General features: G+C 43.9%; 1 pseudogene; it reads right to left on the reverse strand.

The window, feature by feature from the left end:
• Positions 1-8,776: 8,776 nt before the first annotated feature.
• Positions 8,777-10,418, reverse strand: LOC111527467 (annotated as a pseudogene).
• Between the last annotated feature and the right edge of the window lie 4,711 nt (positions 10,419-15,129).

The following is a 15,129-nucleotide window of genomic DNA, read 5'->3' on the forward strand; positions in this document are numbered from 1 at the left end:
CAGGTTCAAGTGATTCTCATGCCTCAGCTTCCGGAGTAGCTGGGACTACAGGCGTGTGCCACCACGCCCAGCCAATTTTTTTGTATTTTTAGTAGAAATGGGGTTTTGCCATGTTGGCCAGGCTGGTCTTGAACTCCTGACTTTAAGTGATCCATCCACCTCAGCCTCCCAAATTGCTGGGATTACAGGCTTGAGCTACCGTGCCCGGCTGGCAACTACTATCTTATGATGTTTTTAGCCCTTGTAACTTGGTGACTCTGAAAGAATCCAGCACACAATGGGAAGATCTAGCTGCACAGTCACTTGATGTCCTATAATTAGGTGCTCTATCTCCACCAGGTCCCTGTAGCCAGCCAGGGTCTCTTTTCTGAATGGTGTATAGTTCTCTGCTGCAGATGGCATAGTCTTACCCCAGAACCTAGGAGTCTATGTTGTGATTCTCCTACTGGGGCTTCCTATGAACTCCACATGGCATCATTTCCTACTACAGATACCTTTAGTAGCATAGGATCTGCTGCTTGAACCATAGCCTGGAACTGCTTTAGAGCCCTCTCCTGTGCTAGGCATAGCTCAAAACTGACAGCATTCCATGTAGATGGGTCAGAGCAGTGTTGTTTGAAGGTTCTGTTCGATAGTTATTTAGTTATTAGTTCCATGTATTCTGGACTTGGGAAGTGCAAAGAAACCAAGAAGTTATTATTATTATAACACTTTTTGAATGTCTTACAAAAAATGAAGCACTGTAAAATTGTTATTTATTGAACAAATCTCTCTTCAGTCATGATATGGCTTGGGTATTTGTCCCCTCCAAATCTCATGTTGAGACGTAATTCCTAGTGTGGGAGGTGGGGCCTGGTGGAAGGTGTTTGGCTCATGGTGGCAGATCCCTCATGAATGGCTTAGCACCATTGCCTTGGTGATGAGTGAGTTCTTGCCCTGAGTTCATGTAAGATCTGGTTAAGTGTGTGGCATCTCTGCCCTCTCTCTTCCTCCCATGTGACATGCCTGCTTCCCCTTTGCCTTCCACCTTGATTGTCAGTTTCCTGAGGCCCTCACCAGAAGCAGATGCTGGCACCATATTTCCTTACAGCATGCATTAGAACCATGAACCAATTAGTTCTCTTTTCTTTATAAATCACCCAGTCTCAGGTATTCCTTTATAGTAACAGAAAAATGACCTGATACAATTCACAAAAATCAAACCAGTGGAGTGCATTCTACAGCTATCACTGTAGAAATTGTAGACTTTTAAAGGCAAAGGCAAGGAATTCCAGTAAACAAATCTTCCTTTAGGATGCTCTTTTATGATAGGTTTCTTCAAAAGCATCCAAGAAATGTTTTACTTTCCTATCACCTTAAAATAAAAATTAAAAAAAAAACCCCAGAAATTTAGCATTTCAAATGATAAATCTACATAGGCATTTTCAAAAGCCATTTTGTATACGTGTTTAGCCCCACCATGTTTGCTCGCCTCATTGAATATTCTGGTGACAATACTAAGAACACAAAGGAATTTCAGAATTAGCATTTTAATGCTTCTCCTAAGTAAAAAAGTCAATTGAGGCTCATTCTGAAGGGAATGTTAAGTTTGCTATGTGGAGGCTGTGGCCTATAACCAGTCAGCAGCACTAAAGCTGAGTGTGGATGTCAGCTGGTTTCTTGCAAAGTGGAAATGTTAGCTCTCCCAAATTGGACCCAGCGACAGTCCAGATGTGGGAGTCTGTTACGAAAGAAAGCAGGTTCTGAGTTGCTCTAAGAAAGAAGACTACAGCTAATCTTATTTAATTTCAGAAACTTGTCTCTGATCAGCAATTTCTTTTTCTTTTTCTTTTTTTAAGAGACAAAGTTGCCGGGCGCGGTGGCTCAAGCCTGTAATCCCAGCACTTTGGGAGGCCGAGACGGGCGGATCACAAGGTCAGGAGATCGAGACCATCCTGGCTAACACGGTGAAACCCCATCTCTACTAAAAAATACAAAAAACTAGCCGGGCGAGATGGCGGGCGCCTGTAGTCCCAGCTACTCGGGAGGCTGAGGCAGGAGAATGGTGTGAACCCGGGAGACGGAGCTTGCAGTGAGCTGAGATCCGGCCACTGCACTCCCGCCTGGGCGACAGAGCGAGACTCCGTCTCAAAAAAAAAAAAAGAGACAAAGTCTTGCTCTGTTGCCCCAGCTGGAGTCAGCTTACTGCTGCCTTGAACTCCTGGGATCAAGCAATCCTCCTGCCTCAGTCTCCTGAGTAGCTGGGACTACAGGCACATACCACCACGCCCAGCTAATTTTTTTTTATTTTTGGTAGATAGAGGGTCTTGCTATGTTGCCCAGGCTAGTCTTGAGCTCCTGACCTCAAGTGATCCTCCCACTTTGGCCTCTCAAAGTGTTGGGATTATAGGCGTGAGCCACCACGCCTGGCTAGCAATTTTTAAATATGAATTGCTGCATGATCTGCTCTTCTTTGTTAGAACAGATTTATAAGAACACTCATTCAAAGATATATCTGACCGAATATGTTAAAAAGTAGAATAGTTGGCTGGAGGCTGAGGTGGGCAGATCACCTGAGGCTGGGAGTTCAAGACGAGCCTGACCAACATGGAGAAACTCTGTTTCTACTAAAAATACAAAATTAGCGGGGCATGGTGGCATATGCCTGTAATCCCAACTACTTGGGAGGCTGAGGTAGGAGAATCACTTGAACCCGGGAGGTGGAGGTTGCAGTGAGCCGAGATCGCACCACTACACTCCAGCCTGGGCAACGAGAGTGAAACTCCATCTCAAAAAACAACAACAACAAAAAAACAAAACAAAAGGTAGAATAGTTGATTTGGAAATTTCTATAATAGATTTGACTAAATTAGAAAAATGAATAACTATTTTGAAGCCCAAATAATCCATCAATATATGCAATCTACTTACTTTTACAAACAGATGGGAAAAAGGAAATTGGTTAAAAATGTTACTGCTTATATCCTTTCAGACCTCCAAATGCATACACTATTTGGATATGTAAATATAAATTTCCCTGAGCAGTACGATATGTTATCTAGGTCAGAGTCCTGGTCAGAAACATATGGCACACTCAAACAAAAGATGCTTGCAGAGTTATGTAAAGAAGTCGTAAAGATTTGGGAAGCTTTAAAGGAAGTCAGAAAGGATTGGTGAAGTACCCTAGAGCCAGCAACCACAGGAAGCTACTACCACCTTTAGGTGTGAAGAAGCAGAGAGGGAGCAGCTAATGGGGTCTAAGAAGCAGCTGTACTTGTAGAGAGGAGGCTGTGACCTTCAGGAGAGGAAAGTAGCTATGGCTAGAATGTGGTCCAGCAAAGAAAGAAAATAAATATCCTGACCTTTTTATTCTCCCTCCATTTGATCTGCTGTTGTTTTCCAATGACCAAACCCGTTGGGGAAGGTGCTTGGTTGATGCAGTCCATAGAGGTTGGCCTCCCAGGACACAAAGCAGAGTGGAAAAGGGCAGTAAGTGGACAAGGGAAGGGCAAACAGAGAATGTCCAGCTCACAGGAAGAGCTTTCTTTTTTTTTTTTTTTTTTTTTTTGAGGCGGAGTCTTGCTCTGTCACCCGGACTGGAGTGCAGTGGCCGGATCTCAGCTCACTGCAAGCTCCGCCTCCCGGGTTTATGCCATTCTCCTGCCTCAGCCTCCCTGAGTAGCTGAGAGTAGCTGAGACTACAGGCGCCCGCCACCTCGCCCAGCTAGTTTTTGTATTTTTATTAGAGACGGGGTTTCACCGTGTTAGCCAGGATGGTCTCGATCTCCTGACCTCGTGATCCGCCCGTCTCGGCCTCCCAAAGTGCTGGGATTACAGGCTTGAGCCACCGCGCCCGGCCAGGAAGAGCTTTCAATGACAATGAACACACATATAGGTAGTCCTTGCTTTGGGTGGTTCTGATATATATTATTTTCAGTTACCACTGTTAAGTTAAATTACATCAGTCCCCCAACATGGTTCAAATTTAAGTTTTCATGGTATATTAATTGTGAGTAATTGCATAAAATACACTTCACTGTCACCTCTTCAGGTCAGAAATTACTCCATAAATAACAGATGTGTGTCATAATAAGTGATCAACTATGTCATTTCTTTCAAAATCTATCGGTGATCAGTCACTATACATGTTGTTCAGTTCATGCACAGACAGCAAAGTGTGTAGTTGTGTTGCCTCCATGTCTCCCACCGATGAATCCATGTGATATTTTTATTTTTATTTATTTATTTTTTGAGATGGAGTCTCACTCTGTCACCCAGGCTGGAGTGCAGTGGTGCGGTCTCGGCTCACTGCAAGCTCCGCCTCCCAGGTTCACGTCATTCTCCTGCCTCAGCCTCCCAAGTAGCTGGGACTACAGGTGCCTGCCACTGCGCCCGGCTAATTTTTGTATTTTTAGTAGAGATGGGGTTTCATCGTGGTCTAGATCTCCTGACCTCGTGATCCACCCGCCTCGGCCTCCCAAAGTGCTGGGATTACAGGCATGAGCCTCCGCACCTGGCCAATATTTTTAAAAATAGTTATTCAAAAGAGGGCATTAGCCAACAAAGATGACAGTGCAGCAAAGGAACAAAACATGTTAACTCCGGAAGTGAAATTTGCATCAAACATAAATGACATTGCAGTAAGAAATAGCTAACCATGGGAGTGTTGACACTGCCACCATTTGAGAAACTCCAGTTATACAGCATAAATGAGGAAAGAGGTCGTGATGGAAAGGATGAAGATTTCCTAGAGGAAGTGGCAATAGCAAAAAAACTTCACATTCAAATATTTTGAAGATATTTCATGGTTTTGAAAGCACAACAGATAAAATGTTGGAAGCTGATCTGAATTTAGGATGAAGTTTGACAATTTACCAAAACACAGAAGAAATGGTCACCCCAAGCTGGGTGCAGCAGTGCACGCCTGTAGTTGCAGCTGTTCGGGAGGCGAGGGAGAAGGATTGGTTGAGCTCTGGAGTTCAAGGCTAGCCTGAGCAACATAGGGAGACCCTGTCTCTTAAAAAAACAGTCATTCTATAGTGAAAGTTACACCACAAGAAGAAGTGAAGCATTGTTCAAACTACTCTTCATATTTTTTTTTTACAAAGGCATAAACCATTTTAATTTTCAATGTTTCTAATGTTTTAAATTGTAATATACTAAATAAATATTAGTTTCACTATTTTTTCTGTGTTTTGAGATGGAGTGTTGCTCTGTCACCTAGGCTGTAGTGCAGTGGCACGATCTAGGCTCACTGCAAGCTCTGCCTCCCAGGTTCATGCCATTCTCCTGCCTCAGCCTCCCAAGTAGCTGGGACTACAGGTGCCTGCCACCACGCCTGGCTAATTTTTTAGTATGTTTTTAGTAGAGACATGGTTTCACTGTGTTAGCCAGGACGGTCTTGATCTCCTGACCTCGTGATCTGCCCACCTCGGCCTCCCAAAGTGCTGGGATTACAGGTGTGAGCCACCGTGCCCAGCCACTATTTCTTTGATTTCTCTATATTCTTATAACTAACAGTAAGGGAATTTTTAACATTTGACAAAAATTTTTAAAGATCATAGGACAATCATATTTTACCCTTTGAGTATTAACATTGCTTTGCATGGTCATTTTTAGAGTCCCACATAATTGTGCAAAGTAAGGACTTCTTGTACTGTGCTTTTCAGTGGCTGATTAACATTCTACAATATGGATATAGTATTATTTAATCCTCTACTAATGGACATTCAGGTTGTTTGCATTTCTTTCTCTTGTATAAACAATGCTACAATAGATATTCTTAAACGCATCTCATTTTGTGCACCTGTATTCTTAGGATACGTTCTTTTTTTTTTTTTTAAGAGTTGGGGTCTTGCTCTGTCACTGAGGCACTGAGACTGGAATGCAGTGGTGCACTCGCAGCTCACTGCAGCCTTTAATTTTAACTCCTGGGCTCAAGTGATCCTCTTGCCTCAGTCCTCCATAGTAGCTGGGATCACAGGTGCCAGCCACCTCACCCAGCTAAGGCTAAATTCTGAGAGAGAGGCATTACTGGGTTAAAGGAAATGTACATTCACATTTTGATACACACAGCCAAACTGCCTGCCTGAAAGGATGTATGTTTATACTCCACCAACAGCACCTCAAAGTTCCCAATTCTCCACCCTGTGGTGAACAATAAGTATATTTTATTTTCATTGCCAGTTTGTCACCTCACTGTTGTTTCAATTCATGATCACCAGGGAAGCTGAATAGTTTTAAAGAATAAGGTTTTAAAAAGGTATCTGAAAAGAGTTCCTAGCTGGGCACAGTGGCTCACGCCTGTAATCTCAGCATTTTGGGAAGCTGAGGTGAGTGGATCATTTAAGGTCAGGAGTTTGAGACCAGCCTAGCCAACATGGTGAAACCCCATCTCTATTAAAAATACAAAATTAGTTGGGCGTGGTAGTGGGCACCTGTAATCCCAGCTACTCGGGAGGCTGAGGCAGGAGAATCGCTTGAACATAGGAGGCAGAGGTTGCAGTGAGCCAAGATCCTGCCACTGCACTCCAGCCTGGGCAACAGAGAGAGACTCCACATCAAAAAAAAAAAAAAAGTTTCTTCAGAATTACTTACTTTGAAAGCAGAGAATTTTCTTGCTCTAGGAACATGGTATCTTTATCCATGAGAAATAGTAGCAGCTACCAGTTTAATGTTCTGGGTAGAAATTATGAGTCTGGCAGCTCATTTTAATTAAGCTAATACATAATGATTTGAAGAAAGACTGTAGAGAAAAAGTGGTAAGATTTTACAAAGTGCCTTAGGCAGACAGCTCATTTTAAAGAAAGGCCTATGGGTCATATTTTCATCTCTCAACTAACTATATTCACACACACTATCAAACACAAAGGTACATAATACACTGTCAGGTGTGAATGTAAAAATAAAACTTCTAGAATAAATACATTTTATCTTTGGTTTATTATTATCAGCTTTATCTCCGAACTCCCAAAACTAAGTCATCAGTTTGTAAGTAATATCAGGCACATGCCATATACTCATCATTATGCTATGAATGTGGGACTACAAAAAGTTTAAAATGTGGTCAGGGCATGGTGGCTCACACTTGTACTTCCAGCACTTTGAGAGGCTGAGGCAGGTAGCTCAGGAGTTTGAGGCCAGCCTGGGCAACATAGTGAGACCCCATCTCTACAAAAAATAAAAAATTGTCTGGGTGTGTGCCTGTAGTCCTAGCTCCTTGGGAGCTGAGGTGGGAAGATCACTTGAGCCCAGGAGGTTGAGCTGCAGTGAGTTATGATTGCCACTGCCCTCCAGCCTGGGTGACAGAGCGAGACCCTGTCTGAAAAAGAAAAAAAAAAAAAAAGTTTAAAATGTGGTCCCTACCCATAGCATTAACAATACCTGTTTAGTGAATATATTTTATATGTCAGGAGCTATAGAAGAGTCTTTGCTTATGGGTCTCATTTAATCCTCATACTCTTTCAAGGAAAGCATCATTTACTCTACTCGACAGATGTGAATTCTGTGCTCAGAACTATACCTAGTGTCAGGTCAAAATCTGAACCTGAAGTTTTCTGATTCCACGCTGCTACACCAAATTGTTTAAAACCTAGTTAAAGAGGCCAGGCATGGCAGCTCACGCCTGTAATCCCAGCACTTTGGAAGGCCAAGGCTGGTGGATCACTTGAGATCAGGAGTTCAAGACCAGCCTGGCCAACATAGTGAAACCCCCACCTTACTAAAAATATAAAAACTAGCTGGGGGTGGTGGCGCACACCTGTAATCCCAGCTACTCAGGTGGCTGAGGCAGGAGAATCGCTTGAACCCAGGAAGCAGAGGCTACAGTAAGCCAAGATGGTGCTACTGCATTCTAGTCTAAGCAACAGAGTGAGATGCTGTCTCCAAAAAAACCCCCCAAAAACAAAACAAAACAAAACCTAGTTAAAGAGACAAAGTAACAGAAATTTTAGAGAAAATGAAACCATGTTTTTTTGTTTTTTTTTTTTTTTTTTTAGAATACCAGTTCATATTTAATTACCACAAATCACAGGAGCACTGGACATGGCTTTAGTGAGTGGGCCTCGTTCAGTTCAGGCAGCTAAAGGGAGGGGGTGTCCTCCTATTCCTCTCCCTGGAGCTAAATATGCATCTGGGAAAAAGTAGGCTCTGGAGCACAGAGGTTTTGGGTTTTTTTGTTTTGTTTTGTTTTGTTTTTGAGACGGAGTCTTGCTTTTGTTGCCCAGGCTGGAGTGCAATGGCATGATCTCGGCTCACTGCAACCTCTGCCTCCCAGGTTCAAGTGATTCTCTTGTCTCAGCCTTCTGAGTAGCTGGGATTACAGGTGCCCGCCACCATGCCTGGCTAATTTTTGTATTTTTAGAGACGGGGTTTCGCCATGTTGGCCAGGCTGGTCTTGAACTCTTGACCTTGTGATCCTTCCACCTCAGCCTTTCAAAGTGCTGGGATTACAGGCATGAGCTACTGTGCCCAGCCACATAGAGGTATTTTTTGGAGTAAAAAGAACTGAACTCCCAACACTGGGTAAAACTGCAAAAAGAAAAACGCCTGTGCCCGGGCACTAGCTACAAGGCTGCACTGGATAAGGAAAGCTTGGGTCCTGTAAGTTTTAGGACAGGAACCTCTCCTTGGTCAAGTTTTCCCTGGCACCTGGCACATAGGACGTGCTTGAGGAGCAAGTGTTCAATGAACCTGAGAGCACTTAGGATGATTTCCAGATAATTGGGTTCAGGAATCTACTGGGAGGAGCTTAAACCTAGAAGTTCCCTTTTTAGAACTTTCAATATGGCTCCCTGGCTTAGAGAAGACAGACGATGTGGGAAGGAGGCCTGAGGAGAGGACTCAGGCTGGCAGAAGGGAGCAGGATGCACACGAGCCCAGACCCTGACACCCTTCCAAGGGCGGTGACTAGGTGGCCACTACACAGCACCGGCCTGCTGCGGAGTTCAAAACTAGAAGGGGTTACATGAAAGTGTTCCCAGGACATGGAGCTGCCCTGGGCTGAGTCCAGTCACCTGTCAGCCTTGGTGGTTCCCATCCCCACAGCACCCCAACACCACTTGCCTGAGGAACCGGCTCTGTGCTACACAGGCCCAGGCCTGAGGGCTCACCCAGAAGCACTCAGCTGCCAACGTGGGAAGGATTGAGGGCCTCCAGCCTCAGCCGAGCCCCACGTGGTGACATTCCAGCGAGGCAAGGGCATCGGCACCTCACGCCCGTGTTTACAGGCCCCTCACCTGAGCCACTGCACCTTCTCTTTGATGAAGTGCTTGCCCAGCAGCGGGTCAGCTCCAGGTACAGGCTGAGCTGAAGAGGCAGTAGTCCAAATACAGGCGGGGGTGTCTTCTTGGGAGCGGCCTTCTCCATCTGGGTGCCCTTGGGCCACTCATTGAAGGAGATGATGGAGCTGCTCTTGGGCCTCACCCCTCGGGGCCGCCTGCAGGGCCCTGTCATAGTCCTTGCCATTGACCCTGTTCTCCGTATTGTGGTTGTTCCAGGCCTGGATGCTAGTTTCTATCTATGTAGCCAGGCCCCACGCTGGGAATGGACATGAGGTTGTTGGCATCACAAAAGTTCTTCACAGCTTTCCAGTTCTGATGGGAGGAGCCCCAGGAGAAACTGCTGGAGACAAAATAGGTGGACATGCTGTCAAATCCCACAGCCAGGACATGTGGGTGTGGCCCTCTTCCACCAGCAGCGCTATGAAGACCCCATAGTGGGGCCTGTTTGGTGTCAGGAGGTGGGTCCAGGCCTCAAGGGATGTCAGGTATGAGCCATAGAAAGAGTGGGGTGCTCTTGCCCACGCTGTTCTTCCAGGGATAAAATGCACCATGGGAGTCATCCATGTCAATGATATACTTGATGTTGTCACATACAGTGATGTCATCCTGGCCTCCTGGGGTTGGATGTGGATGTGGGGTTGGGTGTGGATCCGGTCACCTCGATCTGCACTGATGGGTGGTGTCCAGAATGGCAGGCACCAGGTCATCTGAGGGTTCCCTGTGACCATCAGCCATGCCGGTTGGATACCAGGAAGGGACCAGGACACTGGGGTCCCAGTAGCCATAGGGCCCCAGCTCCATGTAGAAGCTGAGCCCAGGTCTTCTAGGGGGCTGTGGCCGCTGTGGGGGTAGCTGGCCGAGATCTTGGGGTCCCAGTGAATGTAGTGGCCCCCACATTGAGGGCTGTGGTACCAAGATATGGTAGAAGGTGGGCAGGTCCAAGTGGACGCGCAGGCTCTGCCTGGGGACCCCTCCAGGCGTCGCTCCAAGGGTGCCAGCTCCAGGCCTGGGCTCCCGCCCGCCTCCCACAGCGCCAAAACCATGTGGTTTTGATAGTAAGATAGTCACGTTTTTCATTGGTTGAATAACCTGCAATATAGTGAATGGACAGGTGAGTATTTGGAAGATCCTGAGCAGCTTTTGGAGCAGAAGACTCATTTCTGTAAGTGTTGGGAGAGAGAAGCAGGCCTGGGGAAAGGAGGGTTGAAGGTATGTCCGGTCTGATGAGATAAAAGGACAACGTTTTCTGGCTGAGCAAGGGGAAGAAATGGCAAATGCATCCCATCTGGAGAGAGAACATCAGGGGCTGGTGGTGTGGGTTCTGCTGTGCTGATGAGGAAATGTAAGACACTGTGAAAGAAAAATACAATCTTGGGAATCCAAACTAGCTAAGCCAAAGGAAAAGTTAAACTTGGGAACTGAGTCATACACAAAAAACCTTTTTTTGTTCCCAGATGGCTGTAACTTCACATGCTTACTTTATCTTATGCAAAATATAGATTTACTGAGCTGAGACAAATGCATAATTGACTACCCCCCTACTCCTTTATTTTCACATGTAAAATGCAGATTCACTGGGCCTTAATCAAAGCCTCACAAGAATGCATCCGCTTGCCTCACTGCCTACCCTCCCTCCTTTTTTTCCCCCTTCCTCTCCTGCTTGCTTTTTCCCTTTTAAATATTGAAGTTCCCCAAACCTTCTCTGTAGAAAGCATGGGTCACAGATCCAACTGTAACTTGTGTTTTGTTTCCCAGGCTTGTCCTCAACCTTGGCAAAATAAGCTTCTAATCATCTGATTTGCCTCAGTCACTTTTTGGTTTACACCACCACGTGGTGAACAAAGCACTCCTTTGGTGAGTTAGCCAATCATTTGTGCAGATGTTGACATTTGGCAGAAAGTGGAAAAATAAAAATGTTTGTATTAATCTGAGTCTATCTGACTTTTGAGAAACTGACACAGCAGGTAGCAAATACAACTCAAAATCTAGAGAAACCCTCAAGTGCCAGCCAACTGAACTGAAACAGAAATTAGGAGAATGTTGTATTTTTTTTTTTTTATGGTTAGACACTGCCAAAGGCAGTGTCACTTAGAATCTATAACCACAGCCCAGAAACAAAACACAACAACAACAAAAAAACCCAGGCTATTTTAATGGTCTAAATACTTCCAGATCCTAACATGCACAGTGGAGAAAAAAAGAAAAAAAAATTTGTTATGTTAACAATATGTTAAAAAACATATTCTTATTTAGCCCATCTATGTAGTAATGTATTGTATATACATTCACTTAAAAATATGAGTTAGGGCCAGGCACGATGGCTCACGCCTGTAATCCCAGCACTTTGGGAGGCAGATCACTTGAAGTCAGAAGTTTGAGACCAGCCTGGCCAACATGGTGAAACCTCATCTATACTAAAAATACAAAAAACCAAAAACAAAAACAGGCAAAGGACATGAACAGACACTTCTCAAAAGAAGACACACAGCCAACAAGCATATGAAGAAATGCTCAATACCACCAATCATTAGAGAAATGCAAATGAAAACCACAATGAGGTACTATTTCACACCAGTGAGGATGGCTATTATTAAGAAGCCAAAAAATAACAGATACTGGTGAGGTTGTGAAGAAAGGAAGTGTTTATACACTACTGGTGGGAATGTAAATTGGTTCAGCTACTATGGAAAGCAATTTGGAGATTTCTCAAAAAACATGAAACTACCCATTCAACCTAACAATCCCATTACTGGGTATATACCCAAGGAATATAATCGTTCTACCCGAAAGACATATGCATGTATGTTCATCACAGCACTATTCACAATAGTAAAGACATGGAATCAACCTCAACGGCCATCAGCAGTGGACTGGATAAAGAAAATGTGGTACACGTGTAGCACAGAATACTAGGTAACCATAGAAAAGAATGAGATAGGCCGGGCGCAGTGGCTCAAGCCTGTAATCCCAGCACTTTGGGAGGCCGAGACGGGCGGATCACCAGGTCAGGAGATCGAGACCATCCTGGCTAACATGGTGAAACCCCGTCTCTACTAAAAAATACAAAAAAAAAAAAAAAAAACTAGCCAGGCAAGGTGGCGGGCGCCTGTAGTCCCAGCTACTCAGGAGGCTGAGGCAGGAGAATGGCATAAACCCGGGAGGCGGAGCTTGCAGTGAGCTGAGATCCGGCCACTGCACTCCAGCCCGGGCGACAGAGCGAGACTCCGTCTCAAAAAAAAAAAAAAAAAAGAATGAAATAATGTCCTTTGCAGCAACCTGATGGAGCTGGAGGCCATTATCCTAAGCAAATTAATGCAGGAACAGAAAACCAAATATTGTATGTTCTTACTTACAGGTGGGTGCTAAACATTTAGTACACGTGAACATAAGAAGGAGCAATAGACACGGGGGCCTACTTGAGGGTCAAGGGTGGGAGGAGGGTGAGGATTGAAAAACTACCTATCATTTTGTTACAAACAACTACTCCAGAAAAAGAGAGAGAGAAAAACAAAACAAAACAAAACCGAAAACTGCCTATGTTTATTACCTGGGTGATGAAATAATCTTTACTCCAAAACCCCCTCAACATGCAATTTACCCATGTAGCAAACTGGCATATGTACCCCTTGAACCTAAAATAAAAGTTGGAAAGAAAAAACAAATTCATGTTGAAACTTAATTCCCATTGTGGTGGTGTTGAGGTGGGGCCTTTTGGGAAGTGATTAAGTCATGAGGCTTTGCCCTCACGAATGGATTATCCACCTTATCAAAGGGCTGGAGAGTAGTTTAGACCTTTTCTTGCCCTTCTATTCCTTCTGCCATGTGAGGATACAGCATTTGTTCCCTCCAGAGGATGCAGCAACAAGGCACCATCTTTGAAGGAGGGACTGAGTCCCTCACCAGACACTGCTGGCACCCTGATCTTGGACTTCTCAGTCTCCAGAACTATGATAAATAAATTTCTGTTTTTTTAAATTACCCAATCTATGGTATTTTGTTATAGTAGTACAAACCAAAACAGTACGCTTATGTAATCCAGAAAATTTACGCTTAGGTATCTATCCAAAAGAAATAGAAACATGTCTATATAAAGACTTGCCAATGATTGCTCACAGCAGCATTATTCATTATAGATTAAAAACTGGAAGCTACCTAGATATCCATTAACTGGTGAATGGATAAATAAATTACAGTATATCTATTCTACAGAATACTACTCAATAAAAAGAAACACATTATTAATATATGCAACAACATGGGTGAATCTCAAAAAATTATGCTTAATGAAAGAAGTTAAATACACAAGACTGCATACTGTATTGTTCTGTTTATATAAAATTCTAGAAAAGGCAAAAATAGACCTTGGGTTGCTAGCAATGGGGACTGACTATAAAGACACACTATGAAACTTTCTGGTGCAGTGGAAATGTTCTGTAGCTTGAGTATGGTGAAGGTTACTTGACTGTATACAATTACCAAAATTCATAAAACTGTACACTTAAAATGAATTTTGTTGTGTATACCTGAACAAAATGAAAAACATTTAAATAAAATTATCAAATTGAATTCAGTAGTACATACACAAAATTTACTTTAGAAATGTTTAGAGATAGGGTTTCACTGTGTCACCCAGGCAAGGGCGTGGTGATAGCATCATAGCTCTCTGTACCTTGAATGCCTGAGCTCCAGTCATCCACCTGGCTCAGCCTCCCAAGTAGTTAGGACTACAAACATGTGCCACCACACTGGCTAATTTTCATTTTTTGTTGAGAGGAGGTGTTGCTATGTTGTCCATGCCCAGCTGCATACACAAAATAATACGTAGTGATCAAACAACATTTATTCCAGAAAAACAGCATCAGGGATTTCTGTTGCTATAGTCCACTATATCCAAACAACAATGAAAAAATCACAGCAAATACTGATAAAGTATTTGACAAATTCAAAATTTATTCATAACAGAAAGTGAACAAATGAAATCTTCATTAACCTGATAAAAGACGTTTATTAAAAATCTAAAGGCCAGGCAAAGTGGCTCATGTCTGTAATCCCAGCACTTTGGGAAGCTGAGGCAGCCTGATCTCTTGAACCCAGGAATTCGAGACCAGACTGAGCAACATACGTTTTTTGTCTCTACAAAAAAATACAAAAATTTAGCTGGGTGTGGTGACACACACCTGTAGTCCCAGTTACTTGGGAGGCTGAGGTGGGAGGATTGCTTGAGCCTGGGTGGTTGAGACTGCAGTGAGCTGAAATTGCACCACTGTACTCCAGCCTAAGAGATCAAGGCCCTGTCTCAAAAACAAAAAACACAGTGAAAACAAAAACCACCTACAGAAATTATCACACTTAATCTCAAGACTTTAGTATTTAGGCCAGGCGCGGTGGCTCAAGCCTGTAATCCCAGCACTTTGGGAGGCCGAGACAGGCGGATCACAAGGTCAGGAGATCGAGACCATCCTGGCTAACACGGTGAAACCCCGTCTCTACTAAAATACAAAAAACTAGCTGGGCGACATGGCGGGCGCCTGCAGTCCCAGCTACTCGGGAGGCTGAGGCAGGAGAATGGCGTGAACCCGGGAGGCGGAGCTTGCAGTGAGCTGAGATCCGGCCACTGCACTCCAACCTGGGTGACAGAGCGAGACTCCATCTCAAAAAAAAAAAAAAAAAAAAAAAAAAGACTTTAGTATTTAAATAAAAACAATACAAGTATGCCTCCATCACTGCTTTTATTCAACACTCTACTCAAGAACCAATCTAATGAATGCAATCGGCAAATAAAAGAATGAGGCAGGAAAAGACTAAACTCTTAGTTTGCCCCACACTATTCTGTGTTCTACTCTTTAATTCCCATAATAGTCTCATGATG

This window comes from Piliocolobus tephrosceles, chromosome 11, assembly GCF_002776525.5.
Source record: "Piliocolobus tephrosceles isolate RC106 chromosome 11, ASM277652v3, whole genome shotgun sequence".
Lineage (NCBI taxonomy): Eukaryota > Metazoa > Chordata > Mammalia > Primates > Cercopithecidae > Piliocolobus > Piliocolobus tephrosceles.